Source organism: Lepidothrix coronata, unplaced genomic scaffold, assembly GCF_001604755.1.
Source record: "Lepidothrix coronata isolate B3197 unplaced genomic scaffold, Lepidothrix_coronata-1.0 Scaffold113, whole genome shotgun sequence".
Lineage (NCBI taxonomy): Eukaryota > Metazoa > Chordata > Aves > Passeriformes > Pipridae > Lepidothrix > Lepidothrix coronata.
The window spans coordinates 643,827-663,796 of NW_016690293.1; positions in this window are offsets into that span (position 1 = coordinate 643,827).

A 19,970-nucleotide genomic window follows, 5' to 3' on the forward strand; every position below is an offset into this window, starting at 1 on the left:
TTTGTTTATTTTTTTGAGTCTAACAATAGATTTTTCAAGTCCATGCATTTATTAGGATGTGACACTTGGCACTTGAGTCAGGTTATTATGGCATAGCAGAAATCACAAATCTTCCTTTCCTGAGAAAAACACCTGTAGATCTGACTACTTAAAATAGCCACAATGATGTTGGTATTCATGAGTAATCATCTATTATTTCTTATTGCTTGAGCATGCAAACGTGTTAGGAATATATTAGAGTGATATATCTTTAAAATCAGTGGCATGACATAAATGTCACACCATTTTCCATTCAATAGTTATATGGGTTGGTGTAATATTCAGCAGCAAATATTTTTATTTATTCTATAATGCATTGAACCACTAAAGTCTTTTCAGATATCTGTGGATAATATGAAAAGGCTCCATCATAAGATTCTGCCTCAATGTTACCCATCTTCAAAGTACTGAGCATTTCCCACAGCTTTCATGGCCATACAGAATCAACTGAAATCCTTGTGTGGGATTAGGATTCAATAACAGTCAGTTCAGAGATGAAGAAGTTAACAGGTAATAGCTGTTAATTGATCTGCTGGTCTTGACTTGCAGAGGAGTAGAAGAATGTACCTTAAAGACAATATTTACTTTAAAGTAATTGCAGCTTCTATTAGCAGCATGTAAAGAATGCAATTAACAGCACTAAATTTTTATATCAATTGATTGTATTTAAGCAACTGAAAACAAACATCCTCAATATATGCTACTTTGGCAAGACTATAGCAATTTTATTATCTTACTAACATAGACTAAAATAAATACATCCTGGCATTGAAGGAAGGTTCACAGTTGTTGAGATCTCTTAGCTTCTCTTTCCAGTCTAAAATCCGAACTTTTTTCTTGGACTTGGCTTTGTAATATAAACTGAGAGGTGGCTTTTGTGCTTTATGCTGTAAATATTTCTGGTAAAGATAAAATACTGTGAATATCTGCAGAAGCACCACGTGTTCATCCTTCTTGGAAAACACCCTGGAATCTGTGTGTGAATACTTCACTCTTGTCCAATTGCACTGCAAATCAGTGTGTTATTTATTCTGAATTAGTATATATTATTTGTCATCTATTTAGCATTCTTACAGTACCTCACAGTGCTTCATTTTAATTTTACAAAGGCCCAAACCCATTAAATGTTGGTCATATAATGGGGGTTTTTTGTTTGAATTTTTTTGCACTTCTGAGATTCATGTTATATAATCAGTCTGTTGACACCTGTGGTGTAGGCAATGACTCCCACAAAAGAAACAAGAAAAGACAATTCTTCTCCCTAGTAAGCACATATTATCAAATCATTATTAGATAGGGTTTATGTTTGTCAAAATACATTCAGGACCCATTTCAATTTTTTTCCACTGCTCCCGTGGTCAGCCTGGACTCACATCCGATACTACATTGCAGAAAGCAATACCAGATACTTGCACTTTTGGAAAGGTCACTGAGCTGTCATGTAAGTCTACAACAATAGAATATAGAGCAGAAATGGTTGGGCCATGCATAATGTGAGGAACCAGCCATTCTGAAAATAAGCATGACTTATGGTGAGCCTTGAAGTGCAGAGAGACTTGAGGTTTTCTCTTCATGATGCTGGCTGGGTTACCTCAAAGATTTCTTTGATAGTACTCCAATGTGTGCAGCCAGTGAATTTTGCCTCAAGCTGCCTTTGAAGGCTTCTTCCTACTTGGATCAAGATGTCAAAATGTCTTCAGTTCCTTTGACTCAGCTCCTGATTTAAGCAGTGCTTGGCGTATCTCCAGAACGAGATTAACTCCTGCTTCTTTTTTTTGACTGCATTTTGCACTGTGAATTTCCAGTACCTGGGCCACTCTCTCTCCTTTTAAAGAGCAACTTGCACTTATAGCAAACAATGAAAGCATCAGGAAGTCAGCTTCACAGGCAGCTGGCTTTTACTGGGTTCTACGGGTACTGAGATCAAATTAAAAAAAACTAATTTTCGTTTTTCGTTTTTTGAGCTTAATCAAAGTTCACGTTATATCTGCAGTTTAGAGAAATTTCCAGGCATGAAATGAGTCAAAGATGTCCTTGTGACCTATCCTGTCAAGAGAACTTCTCTGTGGCAACCTGCCTAATTGTCTCATACAGCTGGAGTCTCTGGTCCAGAAGACCCTCTCACTCTCTTCCTAAAACCTTGTCAGGTGAGAGAAGCTTCATCCTAATCCCATCTCAAGTATAAAAGTACTTTTTCTAAGTGACAAGCACAGAATATAATGCAAAAGTAACCTCCTGGATCAGCAGATGGTCATGAGCCACCATGTTGTACAGCTCTACTAAGCTTACCAAGCTTTATTTTGAACATAACTGAATTTGGTGTCTCCCCGGACTCTTACTGGAACATAATGCCTGAGGAGGTGAGGGGGGAATGCCTTAAGTAGACCTGTAGTTCACTAAAATTATGCATATTTTCCCCTCTGGACAAATCCTGTAGGACTGACCAAATCCTCAAATTTATAGAAAGATTGTAAAAACAGGGTTTTTCAAAACCTCAGGGTTACTCACTGAGGGGATCTCTCTTTCTTCCAGTGACCCAGCACTGCACCGTAATGCCATAATATGCTACTGTAAGTGCTGTTTTCCAGATGAGATACAAAATCAGATTTTTACTAGCTATGGTCATTAACATTGCCTTGTCACTGCTTGAAGATAATTCCAGTCTGGACAGTTACATTCCTTTTGGGTATGGGGTAAATTAACCTAGTCTCAAACTAGGATTATTCTGTGCTATGTTTATTTTATGTTTCATGTCACAAATCAAACAAGATAAAATGTAGCCTTAAATAGTGTTTGGAACATGATACCATCCATAGGTCTCTTGGGAAGTCCTCTGGGGAATATCTCTTTAGACAAAGCCTTGCTGGGGACAAAGCTTACAAAGAAATTTATTCTATAGAAAAAAGTTTTGTGATCTCTGTCTTTCTGAGACACCAGGAATTTTTCCAATTGTAAATACATCAATGAAATTACATCTTTTTCTGGATTGTGATAAGCACACCCCTTTAAGAAACTCAGTCTTTATGTTTTCACAGTTGCTCTGATTCTACTTTGCTTTCCTAAAATATCTCTTATCATGTGCAGGCAAATTTTGCTTGCAGAAAACATCTTGCAGTCCTCCCAGAATGCATTTCAATAGAGAATGAGGGCTCTCTGTATGTTTAAAGCCAGATTCCCTCAGCTACATTTGGAATTTCCTCCCAAACCACAAAAAGAGAAACAACTAACAAATGACATTTATGGTACAATGTATAACACACACCAGATATATATGACATTTTTTATTTGGACTTTTCTAGCTAAACAGAAGCAAACAAATGTTTTATGAAATTTTCTATGGTTGCTATGGTTATTTCTATCTTAATATCCACAGCCAAAAGGATTATCTCGGGTCAAGACCTTAGCCCAGTGAATGCCCTTATTTAAACAATAAGGTCATTTAGGAAAAAAAATAAAGACTAAAAGACACAATAATATTTAATAATAATTGCTATATTCTTGGCTGAATTGCTCTGCAGCTGAACACCATGCTTCTGCTCCCAGTGCTATTTTCCTCCAACCTTCCAGAACATGGAGTGTACCAGTTCCAGATACTCTCCTTGTGTGTAAATTTGCACTCTAGCTATCCTGGTTTTCAGGAAATTGTGCCCCAGGTTCTACCTAGAACTTCATTGACCTTTCTCTGTGTTTGAATATTTGCAGGTATCTGGGACAACAGAAACTACCTTGTACAGGCAAAGGGGGACCAAAATCCACTTCTACAAAATAGGGACCAAATCCACTCTGAAAGAGAATTGGAAAAGGAAACCAGGAACAAAAAAGGACATTTATAAATATATACAGGCAGATTTCCACACAGTCAAGGTACTTCTGTCACAATCTGTATCATGATTTGGAGCTGGCATCAAAATCCCCCTTCTGTATTCTAATACAATAATGTGTTATTGCTTGAAAGGACATATGAGCTAAAATTTTTGGATTGGCTTAAAATCAGTTAAAATTCCGGTGGGGATTTCAGTAAGCACTAATTCTAAGTTTTTCTAGTTAGCTAAACACTAATTCAAATTTAAACTTCTGAAAGCCAAGCAGGAATGTGTTTCTGAAGTTCCTAATAGGGTCCTTGTAGTGTTTTGCACCCAAAATACTCCAGAAAAATCTTTATTTGTATAATAAAAAATAATCATAATCCATCTGCCACTTGCACCAAAACCAATTATTTTAGTTGGAAATGTAAAGGAATGGACCTGAAACAAAATCCAGTTAAATAAACTTCTTAGTATTGGGAAATTCCGTTCCCGCCTCTTTGATATTGGTCATATGTTCGATGGATTCTTGTACCTGAAAAATTAAAATATCTGGAAAAACAAGGGGAGTGAGTTTGTAACTAGCTGATATAGAAGCTCTAAAAGGCTACTGGGGAATGGAAAAGGGTCTTTTACTAATTTTTTTAAAGGAAAAAGACAAATGAGGAACAGATAGCGCAAAACAATTTAGCTTCCTACATGGTGTAGTCTCTCAGCGAGTTCATCTTCTTTCTATGTCACTTGAGTGAAGCAGAGCCTTTGTGTGAAAGAGTTTCCAAGGCGAGAAGCAGAAGGGCAAGGAGGAGTAACACTTGTGTTCCAACTGAATCCAGTGGCATTTCAGGGAAAAAAAAAAACACGGAGCACAGTTGTGGCAGTGATTAAGAAAATAATAACCCCCGCCCCAAGACACAACACATGCTTCCCATATGTTTGCCCTGAGTATTTGTCAGATACAGCAGGATCTGGTGACATTGCTGCAGAGCGATTCGAGGCCTGAAGAAGTCATCCTGCCCTCGATAGGGTTGGGGTGGGGTAGGGTATTGAAATGGATGCCTGCTTCTTGTTTGATTTCCCACTGAAAGGAGAAGCATTAAATAAAACGGGCAAAAAGAACTCCCAACAGCTTTCTGTCAGAAAGAATATTTCTCTTAGGGTTGAAAAGCTGGAAGAAAAAATGTCCTCTTCTCTGAAATTTGGCCTTAAAAAGATAGAAAAAGGGAGAGTCTGCTTCAACATGTTCATTCGGCTCTCAAGTGCACTTTTGAAACAAATCCCCTGTTTGTTCCCACTTACCACACTCCGGTTCACATCACGGAGTGGTCTCTGAGTGAGTGAACTGGATTCCTTTCAGATTAAATTCAACTGGAAGATGTGCTCCAGAAGCACAGCTAATGTACTCCAGTTACAAATGTTTAAACCATGGGAACAGACTGAAGCTAGTGTGAAGCAAAACCCCCAAAAGCGTGTCTAGTACAGATGTCAGGTCCTCAACACCAACAGCTTCTCACTCAGACCCACTCCTGGGCTGCACGACTTGCTCATGTGGACACAGCCAAAGCCTCCCGCTACAGCTTTCCAGAACAAGCTGTTTTGATTTTAGGCTTGACTCTTTGCTTGATTCATTTTTAATATATAGTATATTATATAATACAAAACTCAAAACTGTAATACAATGCTTTGACTGACCTCAAACCATTCTCATTGTCTTTCGTGGAGTCCTTTGAAATAACTAGGTTTCTTTCCAAACGCGAATGAGGACAAATTGTAAAATCTGAAAATCCTTTGCTGTTCTAAATTCCTCTGTTCCATACAGCTGCTCAGGAGACCTGGATTTCCTTGTAAATGAATATCTTTGTACTTTAAATCTCTGAATCATTCTGGCTCTGTTCATATGTAATTATATGGTCAGACTGTCATATGTAATTATAAATGATGGGAAGAAGCTGCTCCTCTCTCTGGTATTCCTTATAGGACAGATCATACTTTACAGATTTCCCCTCCTCTCCAGCCCCCCAACTGTCCTGTTCCCATAGAGCAAGCAGGCTTTGCACAGTTAAACTCTGCAGGTCACTGCCTTTAAGCTGGCAATTTGAGCTGAGTATTTATGAAGGGAAATGTTTGTCTCACACCTATAAGAGATGACTACTTCAGCCACGAACCCAGCTCTTCACTAGGCAGCATGTTCCCAAAACTGCCTTAATTTAAAAAAAAAAAGGTTTCTTACAATAGCAAAACAATGCTTTAAAGATTTGAGAGTTCTCTAATTGCCTACATTGCTGTCTCTTTAAGCCAAGGAACGGACCCATGCTCACATCTGGTAGTCAAAATTAAATAGAACCAGCTGAGAGAATACCCTCTAGAAATTAAATTGTACAGAAGATGGTTAAGCCAAAAGGACTTAAGTGAAAGGCTCTTTTCAATAACTCCCTTGCTTTGCACTCATGCCTTTTGTTTACTTTGTTTATTTTTGTAATAAGCAAAAACAAATTAAAATGTCCCAGTTGTTAGCATTTAGGAAAATGTGTCCACTGTGCATTTAGGAGTGCATTTTCCATCCCATTTCACAATCGGGACGTCATTCATGGCCAGCAGTACTTCTATGGAATGTTGGCCTGCAGCTTTATGAATTGATTTTAAAATGTAATGGAAATATACTGTATGTGCACAGTAGCCAACTCTTCCAACGTTAATAACTGGGACATTTTCATTTGGTTTTTGTTTATTAAAAAAGGCCTAGTCCTAGGAATAGCCATTTGACTCCTTGTGTTGAAACCGCCCATAACTGCCTGCTTATAGAGCTTTCTTTAGCATGGCTCAGGCCACACGCAGCTTCCTTTGGCTTGTTTCATAAACTGCCAAACCATGTGGAGATGATGTCTTGCTTTCATTTTGCTAACAAACATATTCTCTACCCAAAGCATTTTGTCAAGTTGGTAGTTTCTCCCCTTTTTGCCAGAATTTATAAACAAGATTTTTTTACTAGATTGGACAACAGCCCAGTTCAGCCCCTCTTCAACTCTAGAACAATTCTAACCAAAGTCCATAGAACCTATAAAACTGAGTGTCCAAAGATACAACCTTGATGTGCAAATACTTTAGAAAATCTTGTTAATAAGACCTCTGTAAGATCTTAACATTTATTGTTAATTCAGGTACTTAATCACACACAATATTAGAGAGGAAAAAATAACATATTTTGAGTGCTTATCACCAATAACAGACAGGTATATAATCAGAAATAGCAAATGAACCCTTTGAGATTGCCTTGCGTAAAGGAAATATAAAGAAAGAAATTTACCACTGATATTATTTTTTGGGAAGGGAGGTGATTCTATGTGATATGTATAAGTATCATGCCACAGTATTCATGGTCTACAGTAGAGCTAAATTTTGTTTCAAAGAAAAGATACAAGAACTACAGGGATGTGGAAACCTAAATATTCCCACTGCGAGTTTGATGTGAGCTCATCCTTTTCTGAACAGGAATAGCACCATATAGGGAACCAATGACTTTTAATGCAACCTTTTTCAATGTTTACACTGTTCAGGTATTTGTGCTTCATACTGACACATAACTTTTCTAAAACTTCAAACCAGCTGAAAAACATATCCTGATTAGCTGATATTCACTATTGCGTGTTTTTTCATATGTGGTAACTATTAACATTGAGAGAAGATGTTGCTTATAATTTCTCCTTAATACTGTTGTTTATTTTCAATACTGCTGTTCCTCAAAGACATGATGGGTATAGATCATGACCGATTTGCATTATGCCCCTGTATGAACCAGACAAACATTGCAGTCCTGTCCTTGAGGACTCCATTTGGCTTTAAAAGAAGTGGAAAAAGTGTTTTGAAACAAGTTACTGAGTAACATGCATTTGACACACCAGATTTATTGCATTGAATATTCCATCCAGTTTTCATTGAATCATAGAATGGTTTGGGTTAGACAGACCTAAAAGGTCATCTAGTTCCAGGCCCCCTGACATGGACAGGAACCTTTCACTAGACCAGGTTGCTTAAAGACCCATCCAACACAGCCTGGAACTCTTCCAAGGATGTGGCATCCGCAACTTCCCTGGGCAACCTGTTACAGGCTTCACCACCTCCCGAGTAAAGAATTTATTTCTAATATCCAATTTAAACCTACCACCTTTCAGTTTAAAGCCATTTCCACTTGTCTTATCACTATATGCCCTTCAAGTTTCACAAGGTCCTAGTGCAAAATCTTAACTCTTTAAAACTAATTTTAATTGGGCTGTAGCTATGACAAGCTAGTGGGTGGTATCATAATAAAAATAATTATTCTTATTGGTGAATTTTAACTGATGGAAAACTTTTATGTGCTGCAGAAAAAGTGATAAAAACATAGACCATAATAAATAAGGACATCAGGCTGCAAGGGACCTCTTAGTGACCCTCTGAGTGTTACAGGAACCTGAACATATAATCCTTTCCCTTTATAACATACTGGTAGTCGCTCTGAGAGTACCCAGGGAACCATACACATGTGCTTTGGAGAAAGTTCAGCTCTGCTTCTTAGAAAAAAATCCAAACAAACAAAACGCCATGTTTCAATCTGATGGAATGACTTCATAGGAAATCTCAGCTGTGGAACAGCAGCTCTCAACCTCTGGAGAGTTTGCAAAAGTTCACTTTGAGCTACCTCACCTCAGACCTTGCAGTCTTGAGACCAACGTAAAGCAAAACCTCTGATGAGAAGGATATAAGTTCAAATCCCTCAACCACAAGAACTCTGCTTTCCCAATGGTGCTGTGCAGCACGAAGCAAAGGAGAAAAGAACACCAGCTCCCAGTCCAAGAAGCAGAGCTGTAAAACACAACTCCAAAACCATGCTTGCAACAGTACTTGAAACATACGGCATTGCATGCATAGGTGGGGGACAAAATCTCTTTACCCTAGAGGCAAAGGCTTGCAGGAGCTAGGACATACTGCTCTAGCAGTGCTGAGGGAAGGCAGTAACCTATCAGATGCTCATTTTGCTGGTGACGTTTGCTAGTGTTTAAAGCAGAATACTTGCCCTAGTGACCTTGCAGTCCTAATGAGGTTAATTTCCTTGGGCGGAAAGAGGGGGATTTGCAACATTTAGGCATTGTTCTATTCTTTTCTTCTTTAAAAGGACTACAGATATCTCAGAGCATTCCTCTGTCCTATTCCTTACTATTGCTGTGGCTCTATGCCAGCAAAAAATAGTGCTTCAGCCTCTCATTGTGATCCTGAGCCAAGTACAGCAATACGAAGGAAGCATCAACATAATCAGCACAATGTAGCGTCTCTGAGCCAGCAGGGATATGTCACAGCTTTATGTAGCATCCCCTATCTTTTTATTTTATTATAGAGACCACAGACTGGGATATTATGGGTCACTCAAAGGTCATGTTACAAAAAGCAGCTTCTTTTTGGAAAGATGAGCCCCTTTTTAGTATGCCATTAGATTATTTTCCTTCTCTCAGTTGACTGCATGAAGGTGCAGAATGAATGTTTGTTTTCTGAATTCCTTAAAAATCTTCTCTTCTTCCTGTACTTTTTCCCTTTGTCTTTCACCTGTTTGGAAAGAGTAACTTCTGCAGTTTAGACAAAGATTTTTCTCCCCAGCCCCACCAATGTAACAGTCTTAGATTGCCATGTCAACTGACAACCCCAGTGAAAACAGTAAGACTTGGACTCCTTTGTGCCTAAATGACACGCATATATCAGATTTGTGCTTCCAAGTCATGCTTGTACATGTGAAACCTTTATACTTACTGTGACATTTAAATTCCATTAAAAATGATTTCTTATCTCTTTTGCTTGTCTCTCAAGGACACTCATGCTCTAATACTGCATGAAATGGTAAACACATAGTGTCTTGTCTCCACTAAAAGCCAATAGAATATAGTTACTGTCATTTCTTGTATTCATAGGATTCTTTGTGCAAGATCTGGAGCTACAATCACCAGGGTCTGAGTCTGTGACCAGGATTTCTATCTTAGCTATGCAGTTTACAATGAAAGTCAGAGGTACCAAGATGTTCTGTGTTTCTGAGCTAATGACAGACAACATAGTCACATCACTGCAGTGTTATGGTTCTAATTTTACATTGTATGAAGAGATAATGCAGCTACTTGTGCCTAGAGAACCAGTCTTGTGAGGGGAGACTAAGGGATCTAGGATTGTTCAGTCTGGAGAAAAGGGGTCTCCAGGGAGACCTTACTGCTTTCTACAACTCCCTGGGGTGGGGGTTGGCCTCTTCTCCCAAGCAACAAGTGATAGGACTCAACTTGCATGAAGGGAGGTTTAGTTTGGATATTAGGAAAAATTTCTTCACTGAAATGATTGCCAAGCACTGGAACAGGCTGCTCAGGGAAGTGACGGAGTCACCAACCCTGGAGGTATTTGAAAGACATGTAGACGTGATGCTTAGGGACATGGTTGTGAGGTGGACTTGGCAGTTTCAGGTTTACAGTTGGATTCAATGTTCTTAAGGGTTGTTTCAAACCTACACTGTTCTACGAATCTGCTTCTTGTTTACTCATACTTCTCTTGATACTGCATTTTTACATTGCTGTGCTCTTCCTATCTCAGTCCCTCCCTCTCTTTGCTGCCTGGACATGTAGCTCCAGCACTCACCTTCATATCTGTTCTTCTCTCTAGAGCTAGGGCAATGCTCTCTGGTGATATTTTTGTTCCAACAGCACAGAAGAACAGTAGTAGTGGGAATTTACAAAGGGGGGAATTATACCTGACAGCCCTAATTGCCTCCAGTGACTTGGTGGACAAGGACAGAAAAATGGATGTTGTTTAGCTTGAATCCAGGAGTGACTTTGACACAGATTTCCACAGCATCACAATAACCAAACTTGTCAAATATGGACTGTATAAATGGATGGTCATGCAGGTGAAAGATTGGTTGTACCACTGCTCAAGGGGTTGTGATTAGTGGAATGAAGTCCAGCTGGTGGTGGTTACTAGTGATGTCCCACAGGGATTGATATTGGGCCCAGAAACATTTGATATCTTCATTATTGAGCTGATTGCTGTGATGGGGTACATCCTCAGGAAATTTGCAGTCCATACCTAGTTGGGAGGAGCAATCAATACACTGGTGGGCAGAGCTGCTGGTCAGAAGGACTTCAACAGAGAATGTTAGAAGTTAAAAAAAGGCAAATGAAAATCCTGCATTTAGGATGAGTTCACCCCATGCAGCAGTGCAGGGTGGAGGCCAACTGGAGAAAAAGCAGCTTTGCAGAAAAGGACTTGGGGGTCCTGATGGACAACAAGTTGAACATGAGCCAGCTGTGCTCATGTGTTTATTCCTTTCTGGGAAAGGTCCCTGGATCATGCTAACTTCTAAACCGTGTTTGGGTATTGTTTGTAAGAACACTAGTTGGCAAGTGCACAAAATGTTCCAAGGGCACTTCACAATTTAACAGTACAGATGATTATGTGCCAGTGCCTGGGAGTGATCCCTGTCTGCATTTAGTTTATTAGTGTGCAACTAACTTGTAAGTCTGCAAGATGAGAGAGAGGAAGAGTGTCAACATGAAGTTCCCATCCCAGAAGTGGAAACACAAAAGAGCAGTGTATTTCAAGGGTATTTCACCCTTGTCCAAAAGGTTTAATAGTAATGTTCACACCAGGAGATACAGTGATATCTTATTTGTCATTGGCATCATGGAGGAGTCAGATAGTATCCCCCAGCACCAATCTGAACCTTGGAAGGCCAACACTTCCTCAAGGTTTCATTTTTATATCTTCCTCTCTGCTGATCATAAACACCAAATGCTCCTTTAGCGCTAGTCTATTCCTGTCCCAGTACATTTAGTGTCACTTTTTTTTAGTTCAATCTACAAATCGCGTGTGGGTGGTTTTCGAAAAGCTACTTGGTTTGCCCACGATTTCCAGAAGTGTAACATACCTTTTATTAATGAAAAGTCCTAGAACTACTCTACAAGTATTTACATGTAGGTCATGAATGGCAACAGTGTTGCAGGACTGTTCATTAAGGATCAATGCACGCGTGGGAGTCTTGGATATGGCCATTTGCACCACGAAACTCAGTCGTGGGACAGTCAAGGTCTTCCAAACAGCCTAAAACTTCACACATTTTCATAATGTTTTTGGAATTCATTGCACTTAGCCTATAGATGGCAAAATGTGCTGTCATCTGTGAAATCCCCTCCCTCTTCTTCCCACGGAGACCACTGAGACAAGCTGCCCCTCTTGATCCTCCGCAGGTGGCCCTCACTGCTTTCCCTTCTGGTTTTGGAAGGAAGGCTGCTCTGTTCTGAAACATGTGACTAATGATATGCAAGTGCCCCTAGACTATTACAATATATATTAATTTAAATGGGAATGAGATTAGGTTTACAAGCTATCCCCTCCCCCATTACATATTTGTTACAATTTCCTGCTATTGTTGTAGATTTCTTTTACGAAGCGACAGAAAACTTTGATGTAGAATTAACTGAACCTGTTTTACATATTCAGTTTTTGTTGGCAGTGGTTTTATGCTCCTGGCCTTGGTCTCAATGCACTACGTATGCCGAATGGGAATTTCCAAACATTAATACATACATTTAAATAAGGAAGAAAATATAAACTTTAAGCCCACCTACTGCTTGTATGACAATATTTAATAGGGTGATTTCTTAGCGTGCAGGAACATGGACTTAATTATAAAAGTACTGTAAATGCATCAGTGCTCCACGGTTGGTTTTACACACACACACATGCACATACATTTATGAATGTACAGAAGCTTCTACAGCAAGTGAGAAAGAGCCAAATTTAGGCCGGAGGTTTGCTCTCAGAAAAAAAGTTAAGAAAAATCTGTATAGGTATATAAAATTGAAACGTCTAGAAAGATGTTTTATCTTTTAGAAAAGACTGAAATATTGACATTTTGAAATTCTTCAGCTTAAAAAAAATCAAACCTTTTCCTTTCTTCATGGTTTCCTGCTTTTCTACATTCCTTCTTACTTATGCACCTTCCTAGCTCCCCAACTTCAGTGGAATAATTAGAGACATAAAGAAATAAACAGAAAGAATCATAGGAAACATTAAAAAAAATTAAAAATTCACTGTTTCTTTTTTTTGTTTTTTTTGACAAAATGCATGAAAAGGTTTATTTATTAAGGTCTAAGATTAAAAAAATTCTTCACATTTTCAAATCAAAAAGTATAGACATTCATTCACACGGTTGTAGTTTTGTTAACTGAAAAAAGGAAAAAATGGGATAGGAAAAAAAATCAATTTCCAAAGAGAAAAAATAAACTCCCAAGAGTGAATTTTCTTCACCTTCCTTCACTTTTTTTGATGGCTTATTATGTTCCTCTTGTGCTTCTTTTAGGAATGGAAACCACAAAAAAAATCTAGAAAAGAGATTTATAATTTCTTTTAAAAAATTTTTCATTTTAAAACATCCATCACAACAGCATCTTTGTTAATCAACTAATTCTAAAGATGGTCAGACTGACATATAACAATGTATTAGTTCAATTCACTCTAAGTTTAATAACTTCTTTGACATTTCTGCATTAGGATTTTAGCTTTCTTAAACTACCTTTGTAATAAACAGAGACAGATGAGCCCTAGCAAAAGATGATACAGATCTCAGATTAACTGTGCTTTTCTGTCCTAATAACTAATAGATTTTTAGAACTTTTATTTAGCATTTTTGCAACAAAAAACCGCAACAAAACAAAACAACAAAAAAAAACCCCCAAACCAAAAACAATCAAACCACTCAAAAGCTTAGTATAATTACATTTCTTTTAAAGAAGGAGAGCTTAAGGAATGTGGAGTTAGTTGAAAATAAATTAGTTATTAAAATAATTAAGTGTGGCAGATACTGATTATCACCTAACTGTACAACCCTAACTTTGCTTATGCTACTCATGCTCTAGACGAGATACTAGTAGCAGCTTTGAAGAAAGAGATCTTAAAGTTAGTTCTGTCAATACCCACTTTTACCTCAGTAGAACTTAAAAAATGCAATGTGCAGAGAAAATTTTTTAGAAATTATCTAAGAATAAAGTAGAAAAAAGTGATAGCCTAAAATCATATTCCCACATCTTGATAATAGCATGTTGTTCTGATCTAAGAAAGAGAAGAGAATGTCTGGAGTATACACAGACAAGGAGAACAAGGATGATCATATCTATGAATGAGCTGACCTGGGTTCAGTATTAAGGTACAAATTCAGTTCTTCAAAACAGCTTAAGGTAAAGTGATCGGAAGACATATTACAGCTGGTTTTATTTTTCTTTTCAAACACTCCCCAAATAAATAAATTGACACAACTGTTGGAATGGATTTTCCCCCACCTTTTGCTTTTTTGAGGTGCAATGTACTGAAATTGCATTAAGAAGAGCTGTTAGAGAATGGGAATATTTTTCCTTTTTTATGCTACCAAAAAGCTTTCTTAAAAATTAGAAGTTTTAAAATATTTGACTTGGAAATACTTTAATTCTTTTTAAAATGATGTAATGTTCCTTACATAATGCAAAAAAGGTTTTCATCAATTTGTTTTAGGCTCTCACATCTCTGTATATTGTGTTATTAAAGATGGGTGACACTGAAGTAAAATTTCACATAAAAGTTTATTTATAATATTCCTTTCTTATGTTTTGTTCCTTGTTTTGTTGATGGGGGCAGCTGTTGTTGAATGAAGAGAGGGTTTGTGGGAGAGGGAAAGAAAAAACAGGCATTTTTATAGAATAGCGCACCTAATCCCAAAGCTGGCATTGAGAATAGCACAGAGTGCCAGTAGCGGCCACTTCTCTCTGCTGGCTAAAAAGGGAGCTGGATGACTAGTCCAGAGGTATATATCTGAGTCACTGATGTCTAAAGGTGAGCTGAGTCCTATTCACTGGTCCTGTGATACAGGAACAAGAGGGAGTGCAGGCCTTCTCTTACACTTCTATCTATACCACCATGGTTAAGAATGACATAAAAATACTCTGCAGAACACTGGTCTAATTGTCTCCATAAAAATTACCAAATCATAGAATCACAGAATGGTTTGGGTTGGAAGGAACCTTAAAGGTCAACTTGTTCCAAACCCGCTGCCGTGGGCAGGGACACCTTTCACTAGACCAGGTTGCTGAAAGTCCCCTCTAACCTGGCCTTGAACACTTCCAGGGATGGGACAGCCACAATTTTTCTAGGCACAAGTCATATTTCAAATGGAAAAGTTCTGCTATGCAGGTGTAGAGTTCTCACATTGATGACGAAACATGCCAAAGGTGTGGACACACCCATCCTTTCCTCAGAGGAAAGTCGAGGGAGCACTGGAGAGCAGATGGAACGCAGAGCCCGGCGCAGGTCAGCTCTGCCTGTCGCTGCTCTGCCTGGGACCTGGGATTAGTAACTGTTAGGTGGTTGAGCTGGATTTTGTCTCTGCAAAGCTATGGAAACGTCACTTTATGGGCCTCTTGTTCCCTGAATAAGCATGCAGCTGACATGCCTTTGAAGTACATGCAGCTGCATATATTTACCCCTTTTCCGCCTGATATGCAACAGGAGATTTATATTTCTCTGCTAACTCTGTGCTTTTCTTCTCCCATTGCATTCATCTCTAATTGTTTGGCTATTAATTAATAATATACTACATAGGATTAGGTAATCAGGAAAACTGGCATCATTTACAACACTATTTACTACATTTATCTTTGTTTTTAGACTTAAATTTCATGTTTCATTCCAAGGTTTTACAGCCACGTTTTTATTTCCATGCCTTTGCTAATGAAGACTGTTTGTGGCCGAAATACAGGATAAAATAAAACTTTATGATCTTAGCTCCAAGTTGGTGTAAGGTCATTAGATCTGGCAGTCAAACTATACTTACTTGGAGTTTGATACCCAGTGATTGTTTCCAATTTGATCCACTTGGACGTTTGCAACAATAAATGTTAAACTTTCCTATTTTACAATATTGTAAGTTCCAGGGAAGCATAAGACTAAGTATAGGTCCAGTTTTACCTCAATTGAATGAATTTTGGTGGTTTTTCTTTTGTTTCCCTTACTGCTAGTGAATCTGCCCTCCCAGGGGATAAGAAAGGAAACTTTGATTTCATGGAACAACACCATTTTGAGCTCCACAGCTAAACAGAGCTAAATCAGATTGGCATGAACATAGTATCTATATAAGAGAAGTTATGTACTTCAAAACTAGGTCTAATAATTCAAAAAGGGGCATTACTTTCCTCAATAAGCATTGACCCATTACTTCAACATAGTGTTAGGAAATGGAGAATGATATATTCTCTCAGAGCAGTAAAAATCTGTTCACTTTTGTCTTCTAACAGAAATGTTTGGCCTTTTTTCCTGAAGTAAGGGAGTTTTTTCTTCCAGTACCAGTACTTCTGGCTTTTTCCTTCCACTCTTGACTAGAAAGTCTTTCCTGATTTAGAATTAAAACCTTGATATTTTCTTTTATTTTTAATATCTTCCTGATACATAGGATTCATAGTGATAATTTGCTAATGTAATATCTATAAGATCTGATGAATCTGTTTCTTGTCTATTGTACCATTGTTAATAATTTCACTATCTTGTTCTCTATCCATCCACATAAACCACTGGTCAAAACAGCTGTCGGTATTTAACTGGCTGTTTAAATAGAGATGCCAGCTCAACGCATGGCAAGCATTAGAGACTTTAAACACAGGATGAGTTTTTGTGTGTGTAGGTGCAGCTGTTCTTATACTGCTACTATTTTCAAACAAAATGTTTCAAAATTAAGTCAGTGACTCCTGGTTTCAGATAAATTAGAGCTAGAGCTCAACAATTCCTAACATAATTGTTTCAACACCAGAACAACTTCTTTAAAGCCTAGCTCAATTTTCATTGGTGAGTGGTAGTAGAACCAAAATATTGTTTTCACTTTATGTTACTCCAATACTTGTTATTTATGTGTGTCCAGATTTAGAAGAATTACTCAAAGAAAGTATGTGGATTTACTAATAAGCTGGCCTTTTTGTTCTGTAGATCTGCCATACAATTCATGTATGAGCTATTCTAGCAGGCAGTGTCTTGTCACCAACAATAGTTACTATGGCCTCCATATTTTAAAAGTAATCCATTAATGAGTAGTCTGACAATAAGCTTCTAAAAGTTACTCTGTGGTACAATTGAAAAGAATAATTTAGATCTTCAGACTCAGGAAGCGAGATGAGTGAAACAGAACAGAGTGTGTGTTTGCCACAGTGTGTATGAAAGCCTCAACCTGGCTGTAAAGTCAGGTTCAAATTGTCACATGTGATCTTTTCAGACAAATGATCATGCAAGCATGAAAATATGGGTCATCTATTTCAATTTGTTATCAGTAACTGCCTTCTTGAATTGAATTCAGTATTCAATACCCATATTTATTAAAGGTGCAAGTCCTGCCTATGTTAAGGTAAGAAAAATTTCTGTAGAAGAGTTGAGAAAGTTCTAAAAAAAAAAAAAAATAAAATTCTTGCTTTGATGCAAGAGTGAGGCTGTCCTGCAGTGATCAGATCAGCTTGCCAACTGACCAGAGCTTTGAAGGCCAGCAGCATGCTTTGCACATACTGTGAGCCACTGACTTCATCAGATAAAAGTTTAGTAGTTCTGAATAAACTTAAAAACTGAATCATGAGCTCTGTGTTGACATGAGCTGCTTTCTCTAAACAACTTTTAAAATTCCTAACCAAGCTTTTGCTTTTGAGAAAATTTTGGGGAATTCCAGAAGTTCCTCAGCCATTATTCTCCACCCTCTCTAGTTTAAAGCATTTCTGATACTCTGAGATGGTTCAAGGTTTAGTAAGGATGACAAAGCATAAACGTGACTTTGAGTGTAGTGATAAGGGATTTCATAGTGTTAAAGGGAGATCTTAAAGTCAATCCTTGATTTAAAGAATTACGTAAAATATAGACACATCCTTGGCATGAATGAAGGAAATGTGGTGAGCCCTCAAACCATTAAATTTTGTGATTGCATATCAGCCTATAATATCTTTTTGTCCTATGAAAAACCTGTGAAGTAAAAAATGAGAGAATTTCCTTGACTCACAGATTTCCATTCTTTTTAGCCTCCTTATTTTCAGTTTTCTGGTGGGAGACAAGAGCCATGAGTTCAGATGTCCAAAAGACTAGAGAAAGAGCTGAAATGGCATCTCTCACAGCCAGTTGAATGCTGAGGTCACTGTGCATGATCAAGAAGAGAGTTTCATATAGTCAGTGTCAAGAACAAAAGTCATGGATGTTTCTGTTTTCCTTGAAAAGCTTGACACATTCCTTCTCTGTGACTGAAGTGTGCTTCCTATAAAACTTCTATATAAGGATTAAAAAAAACCAGAAAAAGTGTGAGTTGTGAGTTGGCTATATCCTCATTATTTTTATGTCCTTGATGAAGGCCGGGAGAATTGAAGGAGCAAGGCTGTTGGGTCTTTAACCCACTATGATACCTCGGGGCACTGGGAGCTTTTAAGGGTATGTGAAGAGCCTGTCAGCAGACAGTGGTGGCCACCAACAGCAAGCTTTGACACCTCTTTGACACCTCAGGCTCCTCTGGGTCAGAGGGACTCTGACCTCACTGTGGTCAGGAGTAAAACACTTCTTGACTTTAGCTGGGCCGGGATTCTGCACATATTTGAACTGCCAAAAGCCATAGCTGTACATGGCCTTTACCTCTGTGTACACAACACTGCAGTGAAGGCTCTAGGCTAAAACTCAAGGGATGTGGGGTCAGTTCCCAGCTCTGTGGAAGTTTTCACCCTAAAAATGGTTTCCCCTGAAGTTTCTGGCAAGGCACTTAGTCTGTGATGCATTTTTGCCTATTTTTTCATCGTTTATCTGTTCTCATAAATTCTCTGCAGTGAGTCTCTCTCTGTATATATTCACGTATTTGTCTCTTGTTTTGCTTGACATTTTTATTTGTAATACAAATAATGTTTAGCTAAAATTCAACTTTACTAAGTCAACCATGCCAATAATACAATACTTTAACAGCTTCTATTTTCAGGTCACCAGAGCATCTTATGTTGCCTAACTTTTGACATTTAGTCTGATCAACTAGGCCTGAGAAAGCCAAAAAAGTGAGCAACTGCCTCTGTTCTAGTGAAGAACACCCATGTGAAGCCACTTGGATGTCTCTTAATCTTGCTTCTCTTGTGTTTTTGCTACCATCATGACAAGACATTCATGGAACTCCTGTTTCACTTAAGACATCTCCACGCTTTGTAAAGAAAAACTAAAAAACACATATACATACATATATGTTCTATGAATCTAGACCTCAGAGCTATTTGTGGGGTAAGGAGGTCAAGGTTCACACAGCATCATTTTTGTAGATGCCAATAAGCCAGTTTCAGGGTTTGCATGTATAGCAAGATTAATCTACAGATTGGAGAAAGAAAACAACCACCAGTTACAGATAAGCAAGTCAACCATACCTATCCCAGGGTACAATGANCAAGATAGACTCTTCACCTACTGAATACAGATAAAATTTGACCAATTTTCCTACCTGAGAAATCAAAGGAAGACTACCCATTGCTCTGTATCTGATGATATTGAGTGTATATGCTTGCTTTCCCCTATTAGTCTAAGTGCTCCCATTAGGTTCAGCACGAAGGGCAATCCTGAGACAACAGTGAAATCTGAGCTGCATAGACAGCGGGAAATATTTGCAAGCTGTGCAAGGTCCAGCAGTGATACTTAAACAAAACATCACGTTTTGCAAGAGAGCACTGCATGCTGATCTCTTATGAACAAAAGTCCCTCTCCCTTTCTGTCAGAGGAGACAGTGCTCGTCTTGAAGTACACTGAGAACTAAATTACAGAAATAAAAGCAAAGAAAAAAAAGCACTGTGAGAAGCTTCCCAGTGCTAAAAGGACAGATTGAGGCATCTTGAGAAAGAATGAGAGGGGGGTAGAGATGAGGAGGTGATTCACACTGCCTGACTTCAGGCATCCATTCCAGGCTTCTTATAGACCAATGAGACACCTAGGCTCCTTTAGAGGTCCCTTTGGGGTCTATGTTTCATTAGTTTAGAGGAATTAGCTTCCTAGTTTAGGATAGTTAGGCTGTGTGAATCTTTCCCAAACTATTACCTTTTAACAGCATCACTAGGAAGCTTATATTGCCTAAGA